At 39.2% G+C, this 22,500-nt stretch overlaps 39 non-coding genes across 39 annotated transcripts; all 39 read left to right on the top strand.

Moving 5' to 3' along the window:
* Positions 1 to 437: 437 nt before the first annotated feature.
* Positions 438 to 556, top strand: LOC149943088 (5S ribosomal RNA). Its single transcript, XR_016481469.1, has one exon. It is a non-coding gene; the product is annotated as a 5S ribosomal RNA (ribosomal RNA).
* Positions 557 to 1,198: 642 nt separating this feature from the next.
* LOC149943087 (5S ribosomal RNA) lies at positions 1,199 to 1,317 on the top strand. Its single transcript, XR_016481689.1, has one exon. It is a non-coding gene; the product is annotated as a 5S ribosomal RNA (ribosomal RNA).
* A 185-nt stretch (positions 1,318 to 1,502) lies between these two features.
* On the top strand, positions 1,503 to 1,621 carry LOC149943086 (5S ribosomal RNA). Its single transcript, XR_016481458.1, has one exon. It is a non-coding gene; the product is annotated as a 5S ribosomal RNA (ribosomal RNA).
* A 642-nt stretch (positions 1,622 to 2,263) lies between these two features.
* LOC149943085 (5S ribosomal RNA) lies at positions 2,264 to 2,382 on the top strand. Its single transcript, XR_016481679.1, has one exon. It is a non-coding gene; the product is annotated as a 5S ribosomal RNA (ribosomal RNA).
* A 185-nt stretch (positions 2,383 to 2,567) lies between these two features.
* LOC149943084 (5S ribosomal RNA) lies at positions 2,568 to 2,686 on the top strand. Its single transcript, XR_016481668.1, has one exon. It is a non-coding gene; the product is annotated as a 5S ribosomal RNA (ribosomal RNA).
* Positions 2,687 to 3,099: 413 nt separating this feature from the next.
* On the top strand, positions 3,100 to 3,218 carry LOC149943083 (5S ribosomal RNA). Its single transcript, XR_016481667.1, has one exon. It is a non-coding gene; the product is annotated as a 5S ribosomal RNA (ribosomal RNA).
* Positions 3,219 to 3,403: 185 nt separating this feature from the next.
* LOC149943082 (5S ribosomal RNA) lies at positions 3,404 to 3,522 on the top strand. Its single transcript, XR_016481656.1, has one exon. It is a non-coding gene; the product is annotated as a 5S ribosomal RNA (ribosomal RNA).
* Positions 3,523 to 4,165: 643 nt separating this feature from the next.
* On the top strand, positions 4,166 to 4,284 carry LOC149943081 (5S ribosomal RNA). Its single transcript, XR_016481645.1, has one exon. It is a non-coding gene; the product is annotated as a 5S ribosomal RNA (ribosomal RNA).
* A 643-nt stretch (positions 4,285 to 4,927) lies between these two features.
* Positions 4,928 to 5,046, top strand: LOC149943080 (5S ribosomal RNA). Its single transcript, XR_016481633.1, has one exon. It is a non-coding gene; the product is annotated as a 5S ribosomal RNA (ribosomal RNA).
* Positions 5,047 to 5,460: 414 nt separating this feature from the next.
* On the top strand, positions 5,461 to 5,579 carry LOC149943079 (5S ribosomal RNA). The gene has a single exon (XR_016481624.1). It is a non-coding gene; the product is annotated as a 5S ribosomal RNA (ribosomal RNA).
* Positions 5,580 to 6,222: 643 nt separating this feature from the next.
* Positions 6,223 to 6,341, top strand: LOC149943078 (5S ribosomal RNA). The gene has a single exon (XR_016481441.1). It is a non-coding gene; the product is annotated as a 5S ribosomal RNA (ribosomal RNA).
* Positions 6,342 to 6,756: 415 nt separating this feature from the next.
* On the top strand, positions 6,757 to 6,875 carry LOC149943077 (5S ribosomal RNA). The gene has a single exon (XR_016481613.1). It is a non-coding gene; the product is annotated as a 5S ribosomal RNA (ribosomal RNA).
* Positions 6,876 to 7,289: 414 nt separating this feature from the next.
* LOC149943076 (5S ribosomal RNA) lies at positions 7,290 to 7,408 on the top strand. Its single transcript, XR_016481602.1, has one exon. It is a non-coding gene; the product is annotated as a 5S ribosomal RNA (ribosomal RNA).
* A 643-nt stretch (positions 7,409 to 8,051) lies between these two features.
* LOC149943075 (5S ribosomal RNA) lies at positions 8,052 to 8,170 on the top strand. The gene has a single exon (XR_016481591.1). It is a non-coding gene; the product is annotated as a 5S ribosomal RNA (ribosomal RNA).
* Positions 8,171 to 8,356: 186 nt separating this feature from the next.
* On the top strand, positions 8,357 to 8,475 carry LOC149943074 (5S ribosomal RNA). The gene has a single exon (XR_016481465.1). It is a non-coding gene; the product is annotated as a 5S ribosomal RNA (ribosomal RNA).
* Positions 8,476 to 9,118: 643 nt separating this feature from the next.
* On the top strand, positions 9,119 to 9,237 carry LOC149943073 (5S ribosomal RNA). Its single transcript, XR_016481580.1, has one exon. It is a non-coding gene; the product is annotated as a 5S ribosomal RNA (ribosomal RNA).
* A 413-nt stretch (positions 9,238 to 9,650) lies between these two features.
* Positions 9,651 to 9,769, top strand: LOC149943072 (5S ribosomal RNA). Its single transcript, XR_016481568.1, has one exon. It is a non-coding gene; the product is annotated as a 5S ribosomal RNA (ribosomal RNA).
* A 185-nt stretch (positions 9,770 to 9,954) lies between these two features.
* Positions 9,955 to 10,073, top strand: LOC149943071 (5S ribosomal RNA). Its single transcript, XR_016481557.1, has one exon. It is a non-coding gene; the product is annotated as a 5S ribosomal RNA (ribosomal RNA).
* Positions 10,074 to 10,716: 643 nt separating this feature from the next.
* Positions 10,717 to 10,835, top strand: LOC149943070 (5S ribosomal RNA). The gene has a single exon (XR_016481546.1). It is a non-coding gene; the product is annotated as a 5S ribosomal RNA (ribosomal RNA).
* A 643-nt stretch (positions 10,836 to 11,478) lies between these two features.
* Positions 11,479 to 11,597, top strand: LOC149943069 (5S ribosomal RNA). The gene has a single exon (XR_016481535.1). It is a non-coding gene; the product is annotated as a 5S ribosomal RNA (ribosomal RNA).
* A 414-nt stretch (positions 11,598 to 12,011) lies between these two features.
* Positions 12,012 to 12,130, top strand: LOC149943068 (5S ribosomal RNA). Its single transcript, XR_016481524.1, has one exon. It is a non-coding gene; the product is annotated as a 5S ribosomal RNA (ribosomal RNA).
* A 643-nt stretch (positions 12,131 to 12,773) lies between these two features.
* On the top strand, positions 12,774 to 12,892 carry LOC149943067 (5S ribosomal RNA). The gene has a single exon (XR_016481440.1). It is a non-coding gene; the product is annotated as a 5S ribosomal RNA (ribosomal RNA).
* Positions 12,893 to 13,307: 415 nt separating this feature from the next.
* LOC149943066 (5S ribosomal RNA) lies at positions 13,308 to 13,426 on the top strand. The gene has a single exon (XR_016481513.1). It is a non-coding gene; the product is annotated as a 5S ribosomal RNA (ribosomal RNA).
* A 414-nt stretch (positions 13,427 to 13,840) lies between these two features.
* On the top strand, positions 13,841 to 13,959 carry LOC149943065 (5S ribosomal RNA). The gene has a single exon (XR_016481502.1). It is a non-coding gene; the product is annotated as a 5S ribosomal RNA (ribosomal RNA).
* A 643-nt stretch (positions 13,960 to 14,602) lies between these two features.
* Positions 14,603 to 14,721, top strand: LOC149943064 (5S ribosomal RNA). The gene has a single exon (XR_016481491.1). It is a non-coding gene; the product is annotated as a 5S ribosomal RNA (ribosomal RNA).
* A 186-nt stretch (positions 14,722 to 14,907) lies between these two features.
* LOC149943063 (5S ribosomal RNA) lies at positions 14,908 to 15,026 on the top strand. The gene has a single exon (XR_016481464.1). It is a non-coding gene; the product is annotated as a 5S ribosomal RNA (ribosomal RNA).
* A 643-nt stretch (positions 15,027 to 15,669) lies between these two features.
* On the top strand, positions 15,670 to 15,788 carry LOC149943062 (5S ribosomal RNA). The gene has a single exon (XR_016481480.1). It is a non-coding gene; the product is annotated as a 5S ribosomal RNA (ribosomal RNA).
* Positions 15,789 to 15,973: 185 nt separating this feature from the next.
* Positions 15,974 to 16,092, top strand: LOC149943061 (5S ribosomal RNA). The gene has a single exon (XR_016481447.1). It is a non-coding gene; the product is annotated as a 5S ribosomal RNA (ribosomal RNA).
* Positions 16,093 to 16,735: 643 nt separating this feature from the next.
* Positions 16,736 to 16,854, top strand: LOC149943060 (5S ribosomal RNA). The gene has a single exon (XR_016481433.1). It is a non-coding gene; the product is annotated as a 5S ribosomal RNA (ribosomal RNA).
* A 186-nt stretch (positions 16,855 to 17,040) lies between these two features.
* On the top strand, positions 17,041 to 17,159 carry LOC149943059 (5S ribosomal RNA). Its single transcript, XR_016481474.1, has one exon. It is a non-coding gene; the product is annotated as a 5S ribosomal RNA (ribosomal RNA).
* A 642-nt stretch (positions 17,160 to 17,801) lies between these two features.
* Positions 17,802 to 17,920, top strand: LOC149943058 (5S ribosomal RNA). The gene has a single exon (XR_016482211.1). It is a non-coding gene; the product is annotated as a 5S ribosomal RNA (ribosomal RNA).
* Positions 17,921 to 18,104: 184 nt separating this feature from the next.
* Positions 18,105 to 18,223, top strand: LOC149943057 (5S ribosomal RNA). Its single transcript, XR_016481472.1, has one exon. It is a non-coding gene; the product is annotated as a 5S ribosomal RNA (ribosomal RNA).
* Positions 18,224 to 18,867: 644 nt separating this feature from the next.
* On the top strand, positions 18,868 to 18,986 carry LOC149943056 (5S ribosomal RNA). The gene has a single exon (XR_016481471.1). It is a non-coding gene; the product is annotated as a 5S ribosomal RNA (ribosomal RNA).
* A 186-nt stretch (positions 18,987 to 19,172) lies between these two features.
* Positions 19,173 to 19,291, top strand: LOC149943055 (5S ribosomal RNA). The gene has a single exon (XR_016481460.1). It is a non-coding gene; the product is annotated as a 5S ribosomal RNA (ribosomal RNA).
* Positions 19,292 to 19,704: 413 nt separating this feature from the next.
* LOC149943054 (5S ribosomal RNA) lies at positions 19,705 to 19,823 on the top strand. Its single transcript, XR_016481449.1, has one exon. It is a non-coding gene; the product is annotated as a 5S ribosomal RNA (ribosomal RNA).
* A 642-nt stretch (positions 19,824 to 20,465) lies between these two features.
* LOC149943053 (5S ribosomal RNA) lies at positions 20,466 to 20,584 on the top strand. The gene has a single exon (XR_016482210.1). It is a non-coding gene; the product is annotated as a 5S ribosomal RNA (ribosomal RNA).
* Positions 20,585 to 20,768: 184 nt separating this feature from the next.
* Positions 20,769 to 20,887, top strand: LOC149943052 (5S ribosomal RNA). Its single transcript, XR_016481438.1, has one exon. It is a non-coding gene; the product is annotated as a 5S ribosomal RNA (ribosomal RNA).
* Positions 20,888 to 21,531: 644 nt separating this feature from the next.
* LOC149943051 (5S ribosomal RNA) lies at positions 21,532 to 21,650 on the top strand. Its single transcript, XR_016482207.1, has one exon. It is a non-coding gene; the product is annotated as a 5S ribosomal RNA (ribosomal RNA).
* A 186-nt stretch (positions 21,651 to 21,836) lies between these two features.
* LOC149943050 (5S ribosomal RNA) lies at positions 21,837 to 21,955 on the top strand. Its single transcript, XR_016482196.1, has one exon. It is a non-coding gene; the product is annotated as a 5S ribosomal RNA (ribosomal RNA).
* Positions 21,956 to 22,500: the final 545 nt, after the last annotated feature.

Here is a 22,500-nt window from a genome sequence, read left to right as displayed (position 1 = left end):
GGAACACCGCGTGCCGTAGGCTTACAATTTTTTTTGGCTACATTTTGTATTAATTGAATTTCGTCGTCTTTTGTCAAGTTAAAAGTTTTTTCTTTTTCCTTAAAATTAACGTTTTAAGAAAAATGACTCAAGAACCTTAATTTTAAAACATGTAGAGGTATATGTCTCGTCCTATCACCGAAGTTAAGCAGCGTCGAGCGCGGTCAGTACTTGGGAGGGAGACCACCTGGGGACACCGCGTGCCGTTGGCTTACAATTTTTTTTTGGCTACATTTTGTATTAATTGAATTTCGTCGTCTTTTGTCAAGATAAAAGTTTTTCTTTTTCCTTAAAATTAACGTTTCAAGAAAAATAACTTAAAAACCTTAATTTTAAAACATGTAGAGGTATAGGTCGAAATATACTCTATGAAGGAGGGCTATTGGGGATATTCTTTCGGCAACGGCCATATCACGCTGAATACACCGGTTCTCGTCCGATCACCGAAGTTAAGCAGCGTCGTTCGCGGTCAGTACTTGGGAGGGAGACCACCTGGGAACACCGCGTGCCGTTGGCTTACAATTTGTTTTGGCTACATTTGGTATTAATTGAATTTTGTCGTCCTTTGTCAAGATAAAAGTTTTTCTTTTTCCTTAAAATTAACGTTTCAAGAAAAATAACTCAAGAACCTTAATTTTAAAACATGTAGAGGTATATGTCTCGTCCTATCACCGAAGTTAAGCAGCGTCGAGCGCGGTCAGTACTTGGGAGGGAGACCACCTGGGAACACCGCGTGCCGTAGGCTTACAATTTTTTTTGGCTACATTTTGTATTAATTGAATTTCGTCGTCTTTTGTCAAGTTAAAAGTTTTTTCTTTTTCCTTAAAATTAACGTTTTAAGAAAAATGACTCAAGAACCTTAATTTTAAAACATGTAGAGGTATATGTCTCGTCCTATCACCGAAGTTAAGCAGCGTCGAGCGCGGTCAGTACTTGGGAGGGAGACCACCTGGGAACACCGCGTGCCGTTGGCTTACAATTTGTTTTGGCTACATTTTGTATTAATTGAATTTCGTCGTCTTTTGTCAAGATAAAAGTTTTTCTTTTTCCTTAAAATTAACGTTTCAAGAAAAATAACTTAAAAACCTTAATTTTAAAACATGTAGAGGTATAGGTCGAAATATACTCTATGAAGGAGGGCTATTGGGGATATTCTTTCGGCAACGGCCATATCACGCTGAATACACCGGTTCTCGTCCGATCACCGAAGTTAAGCAGCGTCGAGCGCGGTCAGTACTTGGGAGGGAGACCACCTGGGAACACCGCGTGCCGTTGGCTTACAATTTGTTTTGGCTACATTTTGTATTAATTGAATTTCGTCGTCTTTTGTCAAGATAAAAGTTTTTCTTTTTCCTTAAAATTAACGTTTCAAGAAAAATAACTTAAAAACCTTAATTTTAAAACATGTAGAGGTATAGGTCGAAATATACTCTATGAAGGAGGGCTATTGGGGATATTCTTTCGGCAACGACCATATCACGCTGAATACACCGGTTCTCGTCCGATCACCGAAGTTAAGCAGCGTCGAGCGCGGTCAGTACTTGGGAGGGAGACCACCTGGGAACACCGCGTGCCGTTGGCTTACAATTTGTTTTGGCTACATTTGGTATTAATTGAATTTTGTCGTCCTTTGTCAAGATAAAAGTTTTTCTTTTTCCTTAAAATTAACGTTTCAAGAAAAATAACTCAAGAACCTTAATTTTAAAACATGTAGAGGTATATGTCTCGTCCTATCACCGAAGTTAAGCAGCGTCGAGCGCGGTCAGTACTTGGGAGGGAGACCACCTGGGAACACCGCGTGCCGTAGGCTTACAATTTTTTTTGGCTACATTTTGTATTAATTGAATTTCGTCGTCTTTTGTCAAGTTAAAAGTTTTTTCTTTTTCCTTAAAATTAACGTTTTAAGAAAAATGACTCAAGAACCTTAATTTTAAAACATGTAGAGGTATATGTCTCGTCCTATCACCGAAGTTAAGCAGCGTCGAGCGCGGTCAGTACTTGGGAGGGAGACCACCTGGGAACACCGCGTGCCGTTGGCTTACAATTTGTTTTGGCTACATTTTGTATTAATTGAATTTCGTCGTCTTTTGTCAAGATAAAAGTTTTTCTTTTTCCTTAAAATTAACGTTTCAAGAAAAATAACTTAAAAACCTTAATTTTAAAACATGTAGAGGTATAGGTCGAAATATACTCTATGAAGGAGGGCTATTGGGGATATTCTTTCGGCAACGGCCATATCACGCTGAATACACCGGTTCTCGTCCGATCACCGAAGTTAAGCAGCGTCGAGCGCGGTCAGTACTTGGGAGGGAGACCACCTGGGAACACCGCGTGCCGTTGGCTTACAATTTGTTTTGGCTACATTTTGTATTAATTGAATTTCGTCGTCTTTTGTCAAGATAAAAGTTTTTCTTTTTCCTTAAAATTAACGTTTCAAGAAAAATAACTTAAAAACCTTAATTTTAAAACATGTAGAGGTATAGGTCGAAATATACTCTATGAAGGAGGGCTATTGGGGATATTCTTTCGGCAACGGCCATATCACGCTGAATACACCGGTTCTCGTCCGATCACCGAAGTTAAGCAGCGTCGAGCGCGGTCAGTACTTGGGAGGGAGACCACCTGGGAACACCGCGTGCCGTTGGCTTACAATTTGTTTTGGCTACATTTGGTATTAATTGAATTTTGTCGTCCTTTGTCAAGATAAAAGTTTTTCTTTTTCCTTAAAATTAACGTTTCAAGAAAAATAACTCAAGAACCTTAATTTTAAAACATGTAGAGGTATATGTCTCGTCCTATCACCGAAGTTAAGCAGCGTCGAGCGCGGTCAGTACTTGGGAGGGAGACCACCTGGGAACACCGCGTGCCGTTGGCTTACAATTTGTTTTGGCTACATTTTGTATTAATTGAATTTCGTCGTCTTTTGTCAAGATAAAAGTTTTTCTTTTTCCTTAAAATTAACGTTTCAAGAAAAATAACTTAAAAACCTTAATTTTAAAACATGTAGAGGTATAGGTCGAAATATACTCTATGAAGGAGGGCTATTGGGGATATTCTTTCGGCAACGGCCATATCACGCTGAATACACCGGTTCTCGTCCGATCACCGAAGTTAAGCAGCGTCGAGCGCGGTCAGTACTTGGGAGGGAGACCACCTGGGAACACCGCGTGCCGTTGGCTTACAATTTGTTTTGGCTACATTTTGTATTAATTGAATTTCGTCGTCTTTTGTCAAGATAAAAGTTTTTCTTTTTCCTTAAAATTAACGTTTCAAGAAAAATAACTTAAAAACCTTAATTTTAAAACATGTAGAGGTATAGGTCGAAATATACTCTATGAAGGAGGGCTATTGGGGATATTCTTTCGGCAACGGCCATATCACGCTGAATACACCGGTTCTCGTCCGATCACCGAAGTTAAGCAGCGTCGAGCGCGGTCAGTACTTGGGAGGGAGACCACCTGGGAACACCGCGTGCCGTTGGCTTACAATTTGTTTTGGCTACATTTGGTATTAATTGAATTTTGTCGTCCTTTGTCAAGATAAAAGTTTTTCTTTTTCCTTAAAATTAACGTTTCAAGAAAAATAACTCAAGAACCTTAATTTTAAAACATGTAGAGGTATATGTCTCGTCCTATCACCGAAGTTAAGCAGCGTCGAGCGCGGTCAGTACTTGGGAGGGAGACCACCTGGGAACACCGCGTGCCGTAGGCTTACAATTTTTTTTGGCTACATTTTGTATTAATTGAATTTCGTCGTCTTTTGTCAAGTTAAAAGTTTTTTCTTTTTCCTTAAAATTAACGTTTTAAGAAAAATGACTCAAGAACCTTAATTTTAAAACATGTAGAGGTATATGTCTCGTCCTATCACCGAAGTTAAGCAGCGTCGAGCGCGGTCAGTACTTGGGAGGGAGACCACCTGGGAACACCGCGTGCCGTTGGCTTACAATTTTTTTTTGGCTACATTTTGTATTAATTGAATTTCGTCGTCTTTTGTCAAGATAAAAGTTTTTCTTTTTCCTTAAAATTAACGTTTCAAGAAAAATAACTTAAAAACCTTAATTTTAAAACATGTAGAGGTATAGGTCGAAATATACTCTATGAAGGAGGGCTATTGGGGATATTCTTTCGGCAACGGCCATATCACGCTGAATACACCGGTTCTCGTCCGATCACCGAAGTTAAGCAGCGTCGAGCGCGGTCAGTACTTGGGAGGGAGACCACCTGGGAACACCGCGTGCCGTTGGCTTACAATTTGTTTTGGCTACATTTGGTATTAATTGAATTTTGTCGTCCTTTGTCAAGATAAAAGTTTTTCTTTTTCCTTAAAATTAACGTTTCAAGAAAAATAACTCAAGAACCTTAATTTTAAAACATGTAGAGGTATATGTCTCGTCCTATCACCGAAGTTAAGCAGCGTCGAGCGCGGTCAGTACTTGGGAGGGAGACCACCTGGGAACACCGCGTGCCGTTGGCTTACAATTTTTTTTGGCTACATTTTGTATTAATTGAATTTCGTCGTCTTTTGTCAAGTTAAAAGTTTTTTCTTTTTCCTTAAAATTAACGTTTTAAGAAAAATGACTCAAGAACCTTAATTTTAAAACATGTAGAGGTATATGTCTCGTCCTATCACCGAAGTTAAGCAGCGTCGAGCGCGGTCAGTACTTGGGAGGGAGACCACCTGGGAACACCGCGTGCCGTTGGCTTACAATTTTTTTTTGGCTACATTTTGTATTAATTGAATTTCGTCGTCTTTTGTCAAGATAAAAGTTTTTCTTTTTCCTTAAAATTAACGTTTCAAGAAAAATAACTTAAAAACCTTAATTTTAAAACATGTAGAGGTATAGGTCGAAATATACTCTATGAAGGAGGGCTATTGGGGATATTCTTTCGGCAACGGCCATATCACGCTGAATACACCGGTTCTCGTCCGATCACCGAAGTTAAGCAGCGTCGAGCGCGGTCAGTACTTGGGAGGGAGACCACCTGGGAACACCGCGTGCCGTTGGCTTACAATTTGTTTTGGCTACATTTGGTATTAATTGAATTTTGTCGTCCTTTGTCAAGATAAAAGTTTTTCTTTTTCCTTAAAATTAACGTTTCAAGAAAAATAACTCAAGAACCTTAATTTTAAAACATGTAGAGGTATATGTCTCGTCCTATCACCGAAGTTAAGCAGCGTCGAGCGCGGTCAGTACTTGGGAGGGAGACCACCTGGGAACACCGCGTGCCGTTGGCTTACAATTTTTTTTTGGCTACATTTTGTATTAATTGAATTTCGTCGTCTTTTGTCAAGATAAAAGTTTTTCTTTTTCCTTAAAATTAACGTTTCAAGAAAAATAACTTAAAAACCTTAATTTTAAAACATGTAGAGGTATAGGTCGAAATATACTCTATGAAGGAGGGCTATTGGGGATATTCTTTCGGCAACGGCCATATCACGCTGAATACACCGGTTCTCGTCCGATCACCGAAGTTAAGCAGCGTCGAGCGCGGTCAGTACTTGGGAGGGAGACCACCTGGGAACACCGCGTGCCGTTGGCTTACAATTTGTTTTGGCTACATTTGGTATTAATTGAATTTTGTCGTCCTTTGTCAAGATAAAAGTTTTTCTTTTTCCTTAAAATTAACGTTTCAAGAAAAATAACTCAAGAACCTTAATTTTAAAACATGTAGAGGTATATGTCTCGTCCTATCACCGAAGTTAAGCAGCGTCGAGCGCGGTCAGTACTTGGGAGGGAGACCACCTGGGAACACCGCGTGCCGTAGGCTTACAATTTTTTTTGGCTACATTTTGTATTAATTGAATTTCGTCGTCTTTTGTCAAGTTAAAAGTTTTTTCTTTTTCCTTAAAATTAACGTTTTAAGAAAAATGACTCAAGAACCTTAATTTTAAAACATGTAGAGGTATATGTCTCGTCCTATCACCGAAGTTAAGCAGCGTCGAGCGCGGTCAGTACTTGGGAGGGAGACCACCTGGGAACACCGCGTGCCGTTGGCTTACAATTTTTTTTTGGCTACATTTTGTATTAATTGAATTTCGTCGTCTTTTGTCAAGATAAAAGTTTTTCTTTTTCCTTAAAATTAACGTTTCAAGAAAAATAACTTAAAAACCTTAATTTTAAAACATGTAGAGGTATAGGTCGAAATATACTCTATGAAGGAGGGCTATTGGGGATATTCTTTCGGCAACGGCCATATCACGCTGAATACACCGGTTCTCGTCCGATCACCGAAGTTAAGCAGCGTCGAGCGCGGTCAGTACTTGGGAGGGAGACCACCTGGGAACACCGCGTGCCGTAGGCTTACAATTTTTTTTGGCTACATTTTGTATTAATTGAATTTCGTCGTCTTTTGTCAAGTTAAAAGTTTTTTCTTTTTCCTTAAAATTAACGTTTTAAGAAAAATGACTCAAGAACCTTAATTTTAAAACATGTAGAGGTATATGTCTCGTCCTATCACCGAAGTTAAGCAGCGTCGAGCGCGGTCAGTACTTGGGAGGGAGACCACCTGGGAACACCGCGTGCCGTTGGCTTACAATTTTTTTTTGGCTACATTTTGTATTAATTGAATTTCGTCGTCTTTTGTCAAGATAAAAGTTTTTCTTTTTCCTTAAAATTAACGTTTCAAGAAAAATAACTTAAAAACCTTAATTTTAAAACATGTAGAGGTATAGGTCGAAATATACTCTATGAAGGAGGGCTATTGGGGATATTCTTTCGGCAACGGCCATATCACGCTGAATACACCGGTTCTCGTCCGATCACCGAAGTTAAGCAGCGTCGAGCGCGGTCAGTACTTGGGAGGGAGACCACCTGGGAACACCGCGTGCCGTTGGCTTACAATTTGTTTTGGCTACATTTGGTATTAATTGAATTTTGTCGTCCTTTGTCAAGATAAAAGTTTTTCTTTTTCCTTAAAATTAACGTTTCAAGAAAAATAACTCAAGAACCTTAATTTTAAAACATGTAGAGGTATATGTCTCGTCCTATCACCGAAGTTAAGCAGCGTCGAGCGCGGTCAGTACTTGGGAGGGAGACCACCTGGGAACACCGCGTGCCGTTGGCTTACAATTTTTTTTTGGCTACATTTTGTATTAATTGAATTTCGTCGTCTTTTGTCAAGATAAAAGTTTTTCTTTTTCCTTAAAATTAACGTTTCAAGAAAAATAACTTAAAAACCTTAATTTTAAAACATGTAGAGGTATAGGTCGAAATATACTCTATGAAGGAGGGCTATTGGGGATATTCTTTCGGCAACGGCCATATCACGCTGAATACACCGGTTCTCGTCCGATCACCGAAGTTAAGCAGCGTCGAGCGCGGTCAGTACTTGGGAGGGAGACCACCTGGGAACACCGCGTGCCGTTGGCTTACAATTTGTTTTGGCTACATTTGGTATTAATTGAATTTTGTCGTCCTTTGTCAAGATAAAAGTTTTTCTTTTTCCTTAAAATTAACGTTTCAAGAAAAATAACTCAAGAACCTTAATTTTAAAACATGTAGAGGTATATGTCTCGTCCTATCACCGAAGTTAAGCAGCGTCGAGCGCGGTCAGTACTTGGGAGGGAGACCACCTGGGAACACCGCGTGCCGTAGGCTTACAATTTTTTTTGGCTACATTTTGTATTAATTGAATTTCGTCGTCTTTTGTCAAGTTAAAAGTTTTTTCTTTTTCCTTAAAATTAACGTTTTAAGAAAAATGACTCAAGAACCTTAATTTTAAAACATGTAGAGGTATATGTCTCGTCCTATCACCGAAGTTAAGCAGCGTCGAGCGCGGTCAGTACTTGGGAGGGAGACCACCTGGGAACACCGCGTGCCGTTGGCTTACAATTTTTTTTTGGCTACATTTTGTATTAATTGAATTTTGTCGTCCTTTGTCAAGATAAAAGTTTTTCTTTTTCCTTAAAATTAACGTTTCAAGAAAAATAACTTAAAAACCTTAATTTTAAAACATGTAGAGGTATAGGTCGAAATATACTCTATGAAGGAGGGCTATTGGGGATATTCTTTCGGCAACGGCCATATCACGCTGAATACACCGGTTCTCGTCCGATCACCGAAGTTAAGCAGCGTCGAGCGCGGTCAGTACTTGGGAGGGAGACCACCTGGGAACACCGCGTGCCGTTGGCTTACAATTTTTTTTTGGCTACATTTTGTATTAATTGAATTTCGTCGTCTTTTGTCAAGATAAAAGTTTTTCTTTTTCCTTAAAATTAACGTTTCAAGAAAAATAACTTAAAAACCTTAATTTTAAAACATGTAGAGGTATAGGTCGAAATATACTCTATGAAGGAGGGCTATTGGGGATATTCTTTCGGCAACGGCCATATCACGCTGAATACACCGATTCTCGTCCGATCACCGAAGTTAAGCAGCGTCGAGCGCGGTCAGTACTTGGGAGGGAGACCACCTGGGAACACCGCGTGCCGTTGGCTTACAATTTGTTTTGGCTACATTTGGTATTAATTGAATTTTGTCGTCCTTTGTCAAGATAAAAGTTTTTCTTTTTCCTTAAAATTAACGTTTCAAGAAAAATAACTCAAGAACCTTAATTTTAAAACATGTAGAGGTATATGTCTCGTCCTATCACCGAAGTTAAGCAGCGTCGAGCGCGGTCAGTACTTGGGAGGGAGACCACCTGGGAACACCGCGTGCCGTAGGCTTACAATTTTTTTTGGCTACATTTTGTATTAATTGAATTTCGTCGTCTTTTGTCAAGTTAAAAGTTTTTTCTTTTTCCTTAAAATTAACGTTTTAAGAAAAATGACTCAAGAACCTTAATTTTAAAACATGTAGAGGTATATGTCTCGTCCTATCACCGAAGTTAAGCAGCGTCGAGCGCGGTCAGTACTTGGGAGGGAGACCACCTGGGAACACCGCGTGCCGTTGGATTACAATTTTTTTTTGGCTACATTTTGTATTAATTGAATTTTGTCGTCCTTTGTCAAGATAAAAGTTTTTCTTTTTCCTTAAAATTAACGTTTCAAGAAAAATAACTTAAAAACCTTAATTTTAAAACATGTAGAGGTATAGGTCGAAATATACTCTATGAAGGAGGGCTATTGGGGATATTCTTTCGGCAACGGCCATATCACGCTGAATACACCGGTTCTCGTCCGATCACCGAAGTTAAGCAGCGTCGAGCGCGGTCAGTACTTGGGAGGGAGACCACCTGGGAACACCGCGTGCCGTTGGCTTACAATTTGTTTTGGCTACATTTGGTATTAATTGAATTTTGTCGTCCTTTGTCAAGATAAAAGTTTTTCTTTTTCCTTAAAATTAACGTTTCAAGAAAAATAACTCAAGAACCTTAATTTTAAAACATGTAGAGGTATATGTCTCGTCCTATCACCGAAGTTAAGCAGCGTCGAGCGCGGTCAGTACTTGGGAGGGAGACCACCTGGGAACACCGCGTGCCGTTGGCTTACAATTTGTTTTGGCTACATTTTGTATTAATTGAATTTCGTCGTCTTTTGTCAAGATAAAAGTTTTTCTTTTTCCTTAAAATTAACGTTTCAAGAAAAATAACTTAAAAACCTTAATTTTAAAACATGTAGAGGTATAGGTCGAAATATACTCTATGAAGGAGGGCTATTGGGGATATTCTTTCGGCAACGGCCATATCACGCTGAATACACCGGTTCTCGTCCGATCACCGAAGTTAAGCAGCGTCGAGCGCGGTCAGTACTTGGGAGGGAGACCACCTGGGAACACCGCGTGCCGTTGGCTTACAATTTGTTTTGGCTACATTTTGTATTAATTGAATTTCGTCGTCTTTTGTCAAGATAAAAGTTTTTCTTTTTCCTTAAAATTAACGTTTCAAGAAAAATAACTTAAAAACCTTAATTTTAAAACATGTAGAGGTATAGGTCGAAATATACTCTATGAAGGAGGGCTATTGGGGATATTCTTTCGGCAACGGCCATATCACGCTGAATACACCGGTTCTCGTCCGATCACCGAAGTTAAGCAGCGTCGAGCGCGGTCAGTACTTGGGAGGGAGACCACCTGGGAACACCGCGTGCCGTTGGCTTACAATTTGTTTTGGCTACATTTGGTATTAATTGAATTTTGTCGTCCTTTGTCAAGATAAAAGTTTTTCTTTTTCCTTAAAATTAACGTTTCAAGAAAAATAACTCAAGAACCTTAATTTTAAAACATGTAGAGGTATATGTCTCGTCCTATCACCGAAGTTAAGCAGCGTCGAGCGCGGTCAGTACTTGGGAGGGAGACCACCTGGGAACACCGCGTGCCGTAGGCTTACAATTTTTTTTGGCTACATTTTGTATTAATTGAATTTCGTCGTCTTTTGTCAAGTTAAAAGTTTTTTCTTTTTCCTTAAAATTAACGTTTTAAGAAAAATGACTCAAGAACCTTAATTTTAAAACATGTAGAGGTATATGTCTCGTCCTATCACCGAAGTTAAGCAGCGTCGAGCGCGGTCAGTACTTGGGAGGGAGACCACCTGGGAACACCGCGTGCCGTTGGCTTACAATTTTTTTTTGGCTACATTTTGTATTAATTGAATTTCGTCGTCTTTTGTCAAGATAAAAGTTTTTCTTTTTCCTTAAAATTAACGTTTCAAGAAAAATAACTTAAAAACCTTAATTTTAAAACATGTAGAGGTATAGGTCGAAATATACTCTATGAAGGAGGGCTATTGGGGATATTCTTTCGGCAACGGCCATATCACGCTGAATACACCGGTTCTCGTCCGATCACCGAAGTTAAGCAGCGTCGAGCGCGGTCAGTACTTGGGAGGGAGACCACCTGGGAACACCGCGTGCCGTTGGCTTACAATTTGTTTTGGCTACATTTGGTATTAATTGAATTTTGTCGTCCTTTGTCAAGATAAAAGTTTTTCTTTTTCCTTAAAATTAACGTTTCAAGAAAAATAACTCAAGAACCTTAATTTTAAAACATGTAGAGGTATATGTCTCGTCCTATCACCGAAGTTAAGCAGCGTCGAGCGCGGTCAGTACTTGGGAGGGAGACCACCTGGGAACACCGCGTGCCGTTGGCTTACAATTTTTTTTGGCTACATTTTGTATTAATTGAATTTCGTCGTCTTTTGTCAAGTTAAAAGTTTTTTCTTTTTCCTTAAAATTAACGTTTTAAGAAAAATGACTCAAGAACCTTAATTTTAAAACATGTAGAGGTATATGTCTCGTCCTATCACCGAAGTTAAGCAGCGTCGAGCGCGGTCAGTACTTGGGAGGGAGACCACCTGGGAACACCGCGTGCCGTTGGCTTACAATTTTTTTTTGGCTACATTTTGTATTAATTGAATTTCGTCGTCTTTTGTCAAGATAAAAGTTTTTCTTTTTCCTTAAAATTAACGTTTCAAGAAAAATAACTTAAAAACCTTAATTTTAAAACATGTAGAGGTATAGGTCGAAATATACTCTATGAAGGAGGGCTATTGGGGATATTCTTTCGGCAACGGCCATATCACGCTGAATACACCGGTTCTCGTCCGATCACCGAAGTTAAGCAGCGTCGAGCGCGGTCAGTACTTGGGAGGGAGACCACCTGGGAACACCGCGTGCCGTTGGCTTACAATTTGTTTTGGCTACATTTGGTATTAATTGAATTTTGTCGTCCTTTGTCAAGATAAAAGTTTTTCTTTTTCCTTAAAATTAACGTTTCAAGAAAAATAACTCAAGAACCTTAATTTTAAAACATGTAGAGGTATATGTCTCGTCCTATCACCGAAGTTAAGCAGCGTCGAGCGCGGTCAGTACTTGGGAGGGAGACCACCTGGGAACACCGCGTGCCGTTGGCTTACAATTTTTTTTTGGCTACATTTTGTATTAATTGAATTTCGTCGTCTTTTGTCAAGATAAAAGTTTTTCTTTTTCCTTAAAATTAACGTTTCAAGAAAAATAACTTAAAAACCTTAATTTTAAAACATGTAGAGGTATAGGTCGAAATATACTCTATGAAGGAGGGCTATTGGGGATATTCTTTCGGCAACGGCCATATCACGCTGAATACACCGGTTCTCGTCCGATCACCGAAGTTAAGCAGCGTCGAGCGCGGTCAGTACTTGGGAGGGAGACCACCTGGGAACACCGCGTGCCGTTGGCTTACAATTTGTTTTGGCTACATTTGGTATTAATTGAATTTTGTCGTCCTTTGTCAAGATAAAAGTTTTTCTTTTTCCTTAAAATTAACGTTTCAAGAAAAATAACTCAAGAACCTTAATTTTAAAACATGTAGAGGTATATGTCTCGTCCTATCACCGAAGTTAAGCAGCGTCGAGCGCGGTCAGTACTTGGGAGGGAGACCACCTGGGAACACCGCGTGCCGTAGGCTTACAATTTTTTTTGGCTACATTTTGTATTAATTGAATTTCGTCGTCTTTTGTCAAGTTAAAAGTTTTTTCTTTTTCCTTAAAATTAACGTTTTAAGAAAAATGACTCAAGAACCTTAATTTTAAAACATGTAGAGGTATATGTCTCGTCCTATCACCGAAGTTAAGCAGCGTCGAGCGCGGTCAGTACTTGGGAGGGAGACCACCTGGGAACACCGCGTGCCGTTGGCTTACAATTTTTTTTTGGCTACATTTTGTATTAATTGAATTTCGTCGTCTTTTGTCAAGATAAAAGTTTTTCTTTTTCCTTAAAATTAACGTTTCAAGAAAAATAACTTAAAAACCTTAATTTTAAAACATGTAGAGGTATAGGTCGAAATATACTCTATGAAGGAGGGCTATTGGGGATATTCTTTCGGCAACGGCCATATCACGCTGAATACACCGGTTCTCGTCCGATCACCGAAGTTAAGCAGCGTCGAGCGCGGTCAGTACTTGGGAGGGAGACCACCTGGGAACACCGCGTGCCGTAGGCTTACAATTTTTTTTGGCTACATTTTGTATTAATTGAATTTCGTCGTCTTTTGTCAAGTTAAAAGTTTTTTCTTTTTCCTTAAAATTAACGTTTTAAGAAAAATGACTCAAGAACCTTAATTTTAAAACATGTAGAGGTATATGTCTCGTCCTATCACCGAAGTTAAGCAGCGTCGAGCGCGGTCAGTACTTGGGAGGGAGACCACCTGGGAACACCGCGTGCCGTTGGCTTACAATTTTTTTTTGGCTACATTTTGTATTAATTGAATTTCGTCGTCTTTTGTCAAGATAAAAGTTTTTCTTTTTCCTTAAAATTAACGTTTCAAGAAAAATAACTTAAAAACCTTAATTTTAAAACATGTAGAGGTATAGGTCGAAATATACTCTATGAAGGAGGGCTATTGGGGATATTCTTTCGGCAACGGCCATATCACGCTGAATACACCGGTTCTCGTCCGATCACCGAAGTTAAGCAGCGTCGAGCGCGGTCAGTACTTGGGAGGGAGACCACCTGGGAACACCGCGTGCCGTTGGCTTACAATTTGTTTTGGCTACATTTGGTATTAATTGAATTTTGTCGTCCTTTGTCAAGATAAAAGTTTTTCTTTTTCCTTAAAATTAACGTTTCAAGAAAAATAACTCAAGAACCTTAATTTTAAAACATGTAGAGGTATATGTCTCGTCCTATCACCGAAGTTAAGCAGCGTCGAGCGCGGTCAGTACTTGGGAGGGAGACCACCTGGGAACACCGCGTGCCGTTGGCTTACAATTTTTTTTTGGCTACATTTTGTATTAATTGAATTTCGTCGTCTTTTGTCAAGATAAAAGTTTTTCTTTTTCCTTAAAATTAACGTTTCAAGAAAAATAACTTAAAAACCTTAATTTTAAAACATGTAGAGGTATAGGTCGAAATATACTCTATGAAGGAGGGCTATTGGGGATATTCTTTCGGCAACGGCCATATCACGCTGAATACACCGGTTCTCGTCCGATCACCGAAGTTAAGCAGCGTCGAGCGCGGTCAGTACTTGGGAGGGAGACCACCTGGGAACACCGCGTGCCGTTGGCTTACAATTTGTTTTGGCTACATTTGGTATTAATTGAATTTTGTCGTCCTTTGTCAAGATAAAAGTTTTTCTTTTTCCTTAAAATTAACGTTTCAAGAAAAATAACTCAAGAACCTTAATTTTAAAACATGTAGAGGTATATGTCTCGTCCTATCACCGAAGTTAAGCAGCGTCGAGCGCGGTCAGTACTTGGGAGGGAGACCACCTGGGAACACCGCGTGCCGTAGGCTTACAATTTTTTTTGGCTACATTTTGTATTAATTGAATTTCGTCGTCTTTTGTCAAGTTAAAAGTTTTTTCTTTTTCCTTAAAATTAACGTTTTAAGAAAAATGACTCAAGAACCTTAATTTTAAAACATGTAGAGGTATATGTCTCGTCCTATCACCGAAGTTAAGCAGCGTCGAGCGCGGTCAGTACTTGGGAGGGAGACCACCTGGGAACACCGCGTGCCGTTGGCTTACAATTTTTTTTTGGCTACATTTTGTATTAATTGAATTTTGTCGTCCTTTGTCAAGATAAAAGTTTTTCTTTTTCCTTAAAATTAACGTTTCAAGAAAAATAACTTAAAAACCTTAATTTTAAAACATGTAGAGGTATAGGTCGAAATATACTCTATGAAGGAGGGCTATTGGGGATATTCTTTCGGCAACGGCCATATCACGCTGAATACACCGGTTCTCGTCCGATCACCGAAGTTAAGCAGCGTCGAGCGCGGTCAGTACTTGGGAGGGAGACCACCTGGGAACACCGCGTGCCGTTGGCTTACAATTTTTTTTTGGCTACATTTTGTATTAATTGAATTTCGTCGTCTTTTGTCAAGATAAAAGTTTTTCTTTTTCCTTAAAATTAACGTTTCAAGAAAAATAACTTAAAAACCTTAATTTTAAAACATGTAGAGGTATAGGTCGAAATATACTCTATGAAGGAGGGCTATTGGGGATATTCTTTCGGCAACGGCCATATCACGCTGAATACACCGATTCTCGTCCGATCACCGAAGTTAAGCAGCGTCGAGCGCGGTCAGTACTTGGGAGGGAGACCACCTGGGAACACCGCGTGCCGTTGGCTTACAATTTGTTTTGGCTACATTTGGTATTAATTGAATTTTGTCGTCCTTTGTCAAGATAAAAGTTTTTCTTTTTCCTTAAAATTAACGTTTCAAGAAAAATAACTCAAGAACCTTAATTTTAAAACATGTAGAGGTATATGTCTCGTCCTATCACCGAAGTTAAGCAGCGTCGAGCGCGGTCAGTACTTGGGAGGGAGACCACCTGGGAACACCGCGTGCCGTAGGCTTACAATTTTTTTTGGCTACATTTTGTATTAATTGAATTTCGTCGTCTTTTGTCAAGTTAAAAGTTTTTTCTTTTTCCTTAAAATTAACGTTTTAAGAAAAATGACTCAAGAACCTTAATTTTAAAACATGTAGAGGTATATGTCTCGTCCTATCACCGAAGTTAAGCAGCGTCGAGCGCGGTCAGTACTTGGGAGGGAGACCACCTGGGAACACCGCGTGCCGTTGGCTTACAATTTTTTTTTGGCTACATTTTGTATTAATTGAATTTTGTCGTCCTTTGTCAAGATAAAAGTTTTTCTTTTTCCTTAAAATTAACGTTTCAAGAAAAATAACTTAAAAACCTTAATTTTAAAACATGTAGAGGTATAGGTCGAAATATACTCTATGAAGGAGGGCTATTGGGGATATTCTTTCGGCAACGGCCATATCACGCTGAATACACCGGTTCTCGTCCGATCACCGAAGTTAAGCAGCGTCGAGCGCGGTCAGTACTTGGGAGGGAGACCACCTGGGAACACCGCGTGCCGTTGGCTTACAATTTGTTTTGGCTACATTTTGTATTAATTGAATTTCGTCGTCTTTTGTCAAGATAAAAGTTTTTCTTTTTTCTTAAAATTAACGTTTCAAGAAACATAACTTAAAAACCTTAATTTTAAAACATGTAGAGGTATAGGTCGAAATATACTCTATGAAGGAGGGATATTGGGGATATTCTTTCGGCAACGGCCATATCACGCTGAATACACCGGTTCTCGTCCGATCACCGAAGTTAAGCAGCGTCGAGCGCGGTCAGTACTTGTTAGGGAGACCACCTGGGAACACCGCGTGCCGTTGGCTTACAATTTGTTTTGGCTACATTTGGTATTAATTGAATTTTGTCGTCCTTTGTCAAGATAAAAGTTTTTCTTTTTCCTTAAAATTAACGTTTCAAGAAAAATAACTCAAGAACCTTAATTTTAAAACATGTAGAGGTATATGTCTCGTCCTATCACCGAAGTTAAGCAGCGTCGAGCGCGGTCAGTACTTGGGAGGGAGACCACCTGGGAACACCGCGTGCCGTAGGCTTACAATTTTTTTTGGCTACATTTTGTATTAATTGAATTTCGTCGTCTTTTGTCAAGTTAAAAGTTTTTTCTTTTTCCTTAAAATTAACGTTTTAAGAAAAATGACTCAAGAACCTTAATTTTAAAACATGTAGAGGTATATGTCTCGTCCTATCACCGAAGTTAAGCAGCGTCGAGCGCGGTCAGTACTTGGGAGGGAGACCACCTGGGAACACCGCGTGCCGTTGGCTTACAATTTTTTTTTGGCTACATTTTGTATTAATTGAATTTTGTCGTCTTTTGTCAAGATAAAGGTTTTTCTTTTTCCTTAAAATTAACGTTTCAAGAAAAATAACTTAAAAACCTTAATTTTAAAACATGTAGAGGTATAGGTCGAAATATACTCTATGAAGGAGGGCTATTGGGGATATTCTTTCGGCAACGGCCATATCACGCTGAATACACCGGTTCTCGTCCGATCACCGAAGTTAAGCAGCGTCGAGCGCGGTCAGTACTTGGGAGGGAGACCACCTGGGAACACCGCGTGTCGTTGGCTTACAATTTTTTTTTGGCTACATTTTGTATTAATTGAATTTTGTCGTCCTTTGTCAAGATAAAAGTTTTTCTTTTTCCTTAAAATTAACGTTTCAAGAAAAATAACTTAAAAACCTTAATTTTAAAACATGTAGAGGTATAGGTCGAAATATACTCTATGAAGGAGGGCTATTGGGGATATTCTTTCGGCAACGGCCATATCACGCTGAATACACCGGTTCTCGTCCGATCACCGAAGTTAAGCAGCGTCGAGCGCGGTCAGTACTTGGGAGGGAGACCACCTGGGAACACCGCGTGCCGTTGGCTTACAATTTTTTTGGCTACATTTTGTATTAATTGAATTTCATCGTCTTTTGTCAAGATAAAAGTTTTTTCTTTTTCCTTAAAATTAACGTTTTAAGCAAAATGACTCAAGAACCTTAATTTTAAAATATGTAGAGGTATATGTCTCGTCCTATCACCGAAGTTAAGCAGCGTCGAGCGCGGTCAGTACTTGGGAGGGAGACCACCTGGGAACACCGCGTGCCGTTGGCTTACAATTTTTTTTGGCTACATTTTGTATTAATTGAATTTCGTCGTCTTTTGTCAAGTTTAAAGTTTTTTCTTTTTCCTTAAAATTAACGTTTTAAGAAAAATGACTCAAGAACCTTAATTTTAAAACATGTAGAGGTATATGTCTCGTCCTATCACCGAAGTTAAGCAGCGTCGAGCGCGGTCAGTACTTGGGAGGGAGACCACCTGGGAACACCGCGTGCCGTAGGCTTACAATTTGTTTTGGCTACATTTTGTATTAATTGAATTTCGTCGTCTTTTGTCAAGATAAAAGTTTTTCTTTTTCCTTAAAATTAACGTTTCAAGAAAAATAACTTAAAAACCTTAATTTTAAAACATGTAGAGGTATAGGTCGAAATATACTCTATGAAGGAGGGCTATTGGGGTTATTCTTTCGGCAACGGCCATATCACGCTGAATACACCGGTTCTCGTCCGATCACCGAAGTTAAGCAGCGTCGAGCGCGGTCAGTACTTGGGAGGGAGACCACCTGGGAACATCGCGTGCCGTTGGCTTACAATTTGTTTTGGCTACATTTTGTATTAATTGAATTTCGTCGTCTTTTGTCAAGATAAAAGTTTTTCTTTTTCCTTAAAATTAACGTTTCAAGAAAAATAACTTAAAAACCTTAATTTTAAAACATGTAGAGGTATAGGTCGAAATATACTCTATGAAGGAGGGCTATTGGGGATATTTTTCGGCAACGGCCATATCACGCTGAATACACCGGTTCTCGTCCGATCACCGAAGTTAAGCAGCGTCGAGCGCGGTCAGTACTTGGGAGGGAGACCACCTGGGAACACCGCGTGCCGTTGGCTTACAATTTTTTTTTGGCTACATTTTGTATTAATTGAATTTCATCGTCTTTTGTCAAGATAAAAGTTTTTTCTTTTTCCTTAAAATTAACGTTTTAAGCAAAATGACTCAAGAACCTTAATTTTAAAATATGTAGAGGTATATGTCTCGTCCTATCACCGAAGTTAAGCAGCGTCGAGCGCGGTCAGTACTTGGGAGGGAGACCACCTGGGAACACCGCGTGCCGTTGGCTTACAATTTTTTTTTGGCTACATTTTGTATTAATTGAATTTCGTCGTCTTTTGTCAAGTTTAAAGTTTTTTCTTTTTCCTTAAAATTAACGTTTTAAGAAAAATGACTCAAGAACCTTAATTTTAAAACATGTAGAGGTATATGTCTCGTCCTATCACCGAAGTTAAGCAGCGTCGAGCGCGGTCAGTAATTGGGAGGGAGACCACCTGGGAACATCGCGTGCCGTTGGCTTACAATTTGTTTTGGCTACATTTTGTATTAATTGAATTTCGTCGTCTTTTGTCAAGATAAAAGTTTTTCTTTTTCCTTAAAATTAACGTTTCAAGAAAAATAACTTAAAAACCTTAATTTTAAAACATGTAGAGGTATAGGTCGAAATATACTCTATGAAGGAGGGCTATTGGGGATATTTTTCGGCAACGGCCATATCACGCTGAATACACCGGTTCTCGTCCGATCACCGAAGTTAAGCAGCGTCGAGCGCGGTCAGTACTTGGGAGGGAGACCACCTGGGAACACCGCGTGCCGTTGGCTTACAATTTTTTTTTGGCTACATTTTGTATTAATTGAATTTTGTCGTCCTTTGTCAAGATAAAAGTTTTTCTTTTTCCTTAAAATTAACGTTTCAAGAAAAATAACTTAAAAACCTTAATTTTAAAACATGTAGAGGTATAGGTCGAAATATACTCTATGAAGGAGGGCTATTGGGGATATTCTTTCGGCAACGGCCATATCACGCTGAATACACCGGTTCTCGTCCGATCACCGAAGTTAAGCAGCGTCGAGCGCGGTCAGTACTTGGGAGGGAGACCACCTGGGAACACCGCGTGCCGTTGGCTTACAATTTTTTTGGCTACATTTTGTATTAATTGAATTTCATCGTCTTTTGTCAAGATAAAAGTTTTTTCTTTTTCCTTAAAATTAACGTTTTAAGCAAAATGACTCAAGAACCTTAATTTTAAAATATGTAGAGGTATATGTCTCGTCCTATCACCGAAGTTAAGCAGCGTCGAGCGCGGTCAGTACTTGGGAGGGAGACCACCTGGGAACACCGCGTGCCGTTGGCTTACAATTTTTTTTGGCTACATTTTGTATTAATTGAATTTTGTCGTCCTTTGTCAAGATAAAAGTTTTTCTTTTTCCTTAAAATTAACGTTTCAAGAAAAATAACTTAAAAACCTTAATTTTAAAACATGTAGAGGTATAGGTCGAAATATACTCTATGAAGGAGGGCTATTGGGGATATTCTTTCGGCAACGGCCATATCACGCTGAATACACCGGTTCTCGTCCGATCACCGAAGTTAAGCAGCGTCGAGCGCGGTCAGTACTTGGGAGGGAGACCACCTGGGAACACCGCGTGCCGTTGGCTTACAATTTTTTTGGCTACATTTTGTATTAATTGAATTTCATCGTCTTTTGTCAAGATAAAAGTTTTTTCTTTTTCCTTAAAATTAACGTTTTAAGCAAAATGACTCAAGAACCTTAATTTTAAAATATGTAGAGGTATATGTCTCGTCCTATCACCGAAGTTAAGCAGCGTCGAGCGCGGTCAGTACTTGGGAGGGAGACCACCTGGGAACACCGCGTGCCGTTGGCTTACAATTTTTTTTGGCTACATTTTGTATTAATTGAATTTCGTCGTCTTTTGTCAAGTTTAAAGTTTTTTCTTTTTCCTTAAAATTAACGTTTTAAGAAAAATGACTCAAGAACCTTAATTTTAAAACATGTAGAGGTATATGTCTCGTCCTATCACCGAAGTTAAGCAGCGTCGAGCGCGGTCAGTACTTGGGAGGGAGACCACCTGGGAACACCGCGTGCCGTAGGCTTACAATTTGTTTTGGCTACATTTTGTATTAATTGAATTTCGTCGTCTTTTGTCAAGATAAAAGTTTTTCTTTTTCCTTAAAATTAACGTTTCAAGAAAAATAACTTAAAAACCTTAATTTTAAAACATGTAGAGGTATAGGTCGAAATATACTCTATGAAGGAGGGCTATTGGGGTTATTCTTTCGGCAACGGCCATATCACGCTGAATACACCGGTTCTCGTCCGATCACCGAAGTTAAGCAGCGTCGAGCGCGGTCAGTACTTGGGAGGGAGACCACCTGGGAACATCGCGTGCCGTTGGCTTACAATTTGTTTTGGCTACATTTTGTATTAATTGAATTTCGTCGTCTTTTGTCAAGATAAAAGTTTTTCTTTTTCCTTAAAATTAACGTTTCAAGAAAAATAACTTAAAAACCTTAATTTTAAAACATGTAGAGGTATAGGTCGAAATATACTCTATGAAGGAGGGCTATTGGGGATATTTTTCGGCAACGGCCATATCACGCTGAATACACCGGTTCTCGTCCGATCACCGAAGTTAAGCAGCGTCGAGCGCGGTCAGTACTTGGGAGGGAGACCACCTGGGAACACCGCGTGCCGTTGGCTTACAATTTTTTTTTGGCTACATTTTGTATTAATTGAATTTCATCGTCTTTTGTCAAGATAAAAGTTTTTTCTTTTTCCTTAAAATTAACGTTTTAAGCAAAATGACTCAAGAACCTTAATTTTAAAATATGTAGAGGTATATGTCTCGTCCTATCACCGAAGTTAAGCAGCGTCGAGCGCGGTCAGTACTTGGGAGGGAGACCACCTGGGAACACCGCGTGCCGTTGGCTTACAATTTTTTTTTGGCTACATTTTGTATTAATTGAATTTCGTCGTCTTTTGTCAAGTTTAAAGTTTTTTCTTTTTCCTTAAAATTAACGTTTTAAGAAAAATGACTCAAGAACCTTAATTTTAAAACATGTAGAGGTATATGTCTCGTCCTATCACCGAAGTTAAGCAGCGTCGAGCGCGGTCAGTAATTGGGAGGGAGACCACCTGGGAACATCGCGTGCCGTTGGCTTACAATTTGTTTTGGCTACATTTTGTATTAATTGAATTTCGTCGTCTTTTGTCAAGATAAAAGTTTTTCTTTTTCCTTAAAATTAACGTTTCAAGAAAAATAACTTAAAAACCTTAATTTTAAAACATGTAGAGGTATAGGTCGAAATATACTCTATGAAGGAGGGCTATTGGGGATATTTTTCGGCAACGGCCATATCACGCTGAATACACCGGTTCTCGTCCGATCACCGAAGTTAAGCAGCGTCGAGCGCGGTCAGTACTTGGGAGGGAGACCACCTGGGAACACCGCGTGCCGTTGGCTTACAATTTTTTTTTGGCTACATTTTGTATTAATTGAATTTTGTCGTCCTTTGTCAAGATAAAAGTTTTTCTTTTTCCTTAAAATTAACGTTTCAAGAAAAATAACTTAAAAACCTTAATTTTAAAACATGTAGAGGTATAGGTCGAAATATACTCTATGAAGGAGGGCTATTGGGGATATTCTTTCGGCAACGGCCATATCACGCTGAATACACCGGTTCTCGTCCGATCACCGAAGTTAAGCAGCGTCGAGCGCGGTCAGTACTTGGGAGGGAGACCACCTGGGAACACCGCGTGCCGTTGGCTTACAATTGTTTTGGCTACATTTTGTATTAATTGAATTTCATCGTCTTTTGTCAAGATAAAAGTTTTTTCTTTTTCCTTAAAATTAACGTTTTAAGCAAAATGACTCAAGAACCTTAATTTTAAAATATGTAGAGGTATATGTCTCGTCCTATCACCGAAGTTAAGCAGCGTCGAGCGCGGTCAGTACTTGGGAGGGAGACCACCTGGGAACACCGCGTGCCGTTGGCTTACAATTTTTTTTTGGCTACATTTTGTATTAATTGAATTTCGTCGTCTTTTGTCAAGTTTAAAGTTTTTTCTTTTTCCTTAAAATTAACGTTTTAAGAAAAATGACTCAAGAACCTTAATTTTAAAACATGTAGAGGTATATGTCTCGTCCTATCACCGAAGTTAAGCAGCGTCGAGCGCGGTCAGTACTTGGGAGGGAGACCACCTGGGAACACCGCGTGCCGTAGGCTTACAATTTGTTTTGGCTACATTTTGTATTAATTGAATTTCGTCGTCTTTTGTCAAGATAAAAGTTTTTCTTTTTCCTTAAAATTAAC

This window comes from Leiobunum rupestre, chromosome 6 (assembly GCF_980474605.1).
Source record: "Leiobunum rupestre chromosome 6, qqLeiRupe1.1.hap1, whole genome shotgun sequence".
NCBI classification, from domain to species: Eukaryota; Metazoa; Arthropoda; class Arachnida; order Opiliones; family Sclerosomatidae; genus Leiobunum; species Leiobunum rupestre.
This window is presented reverse-complemented; position numbering and strand designations above follow the sequence as displayed.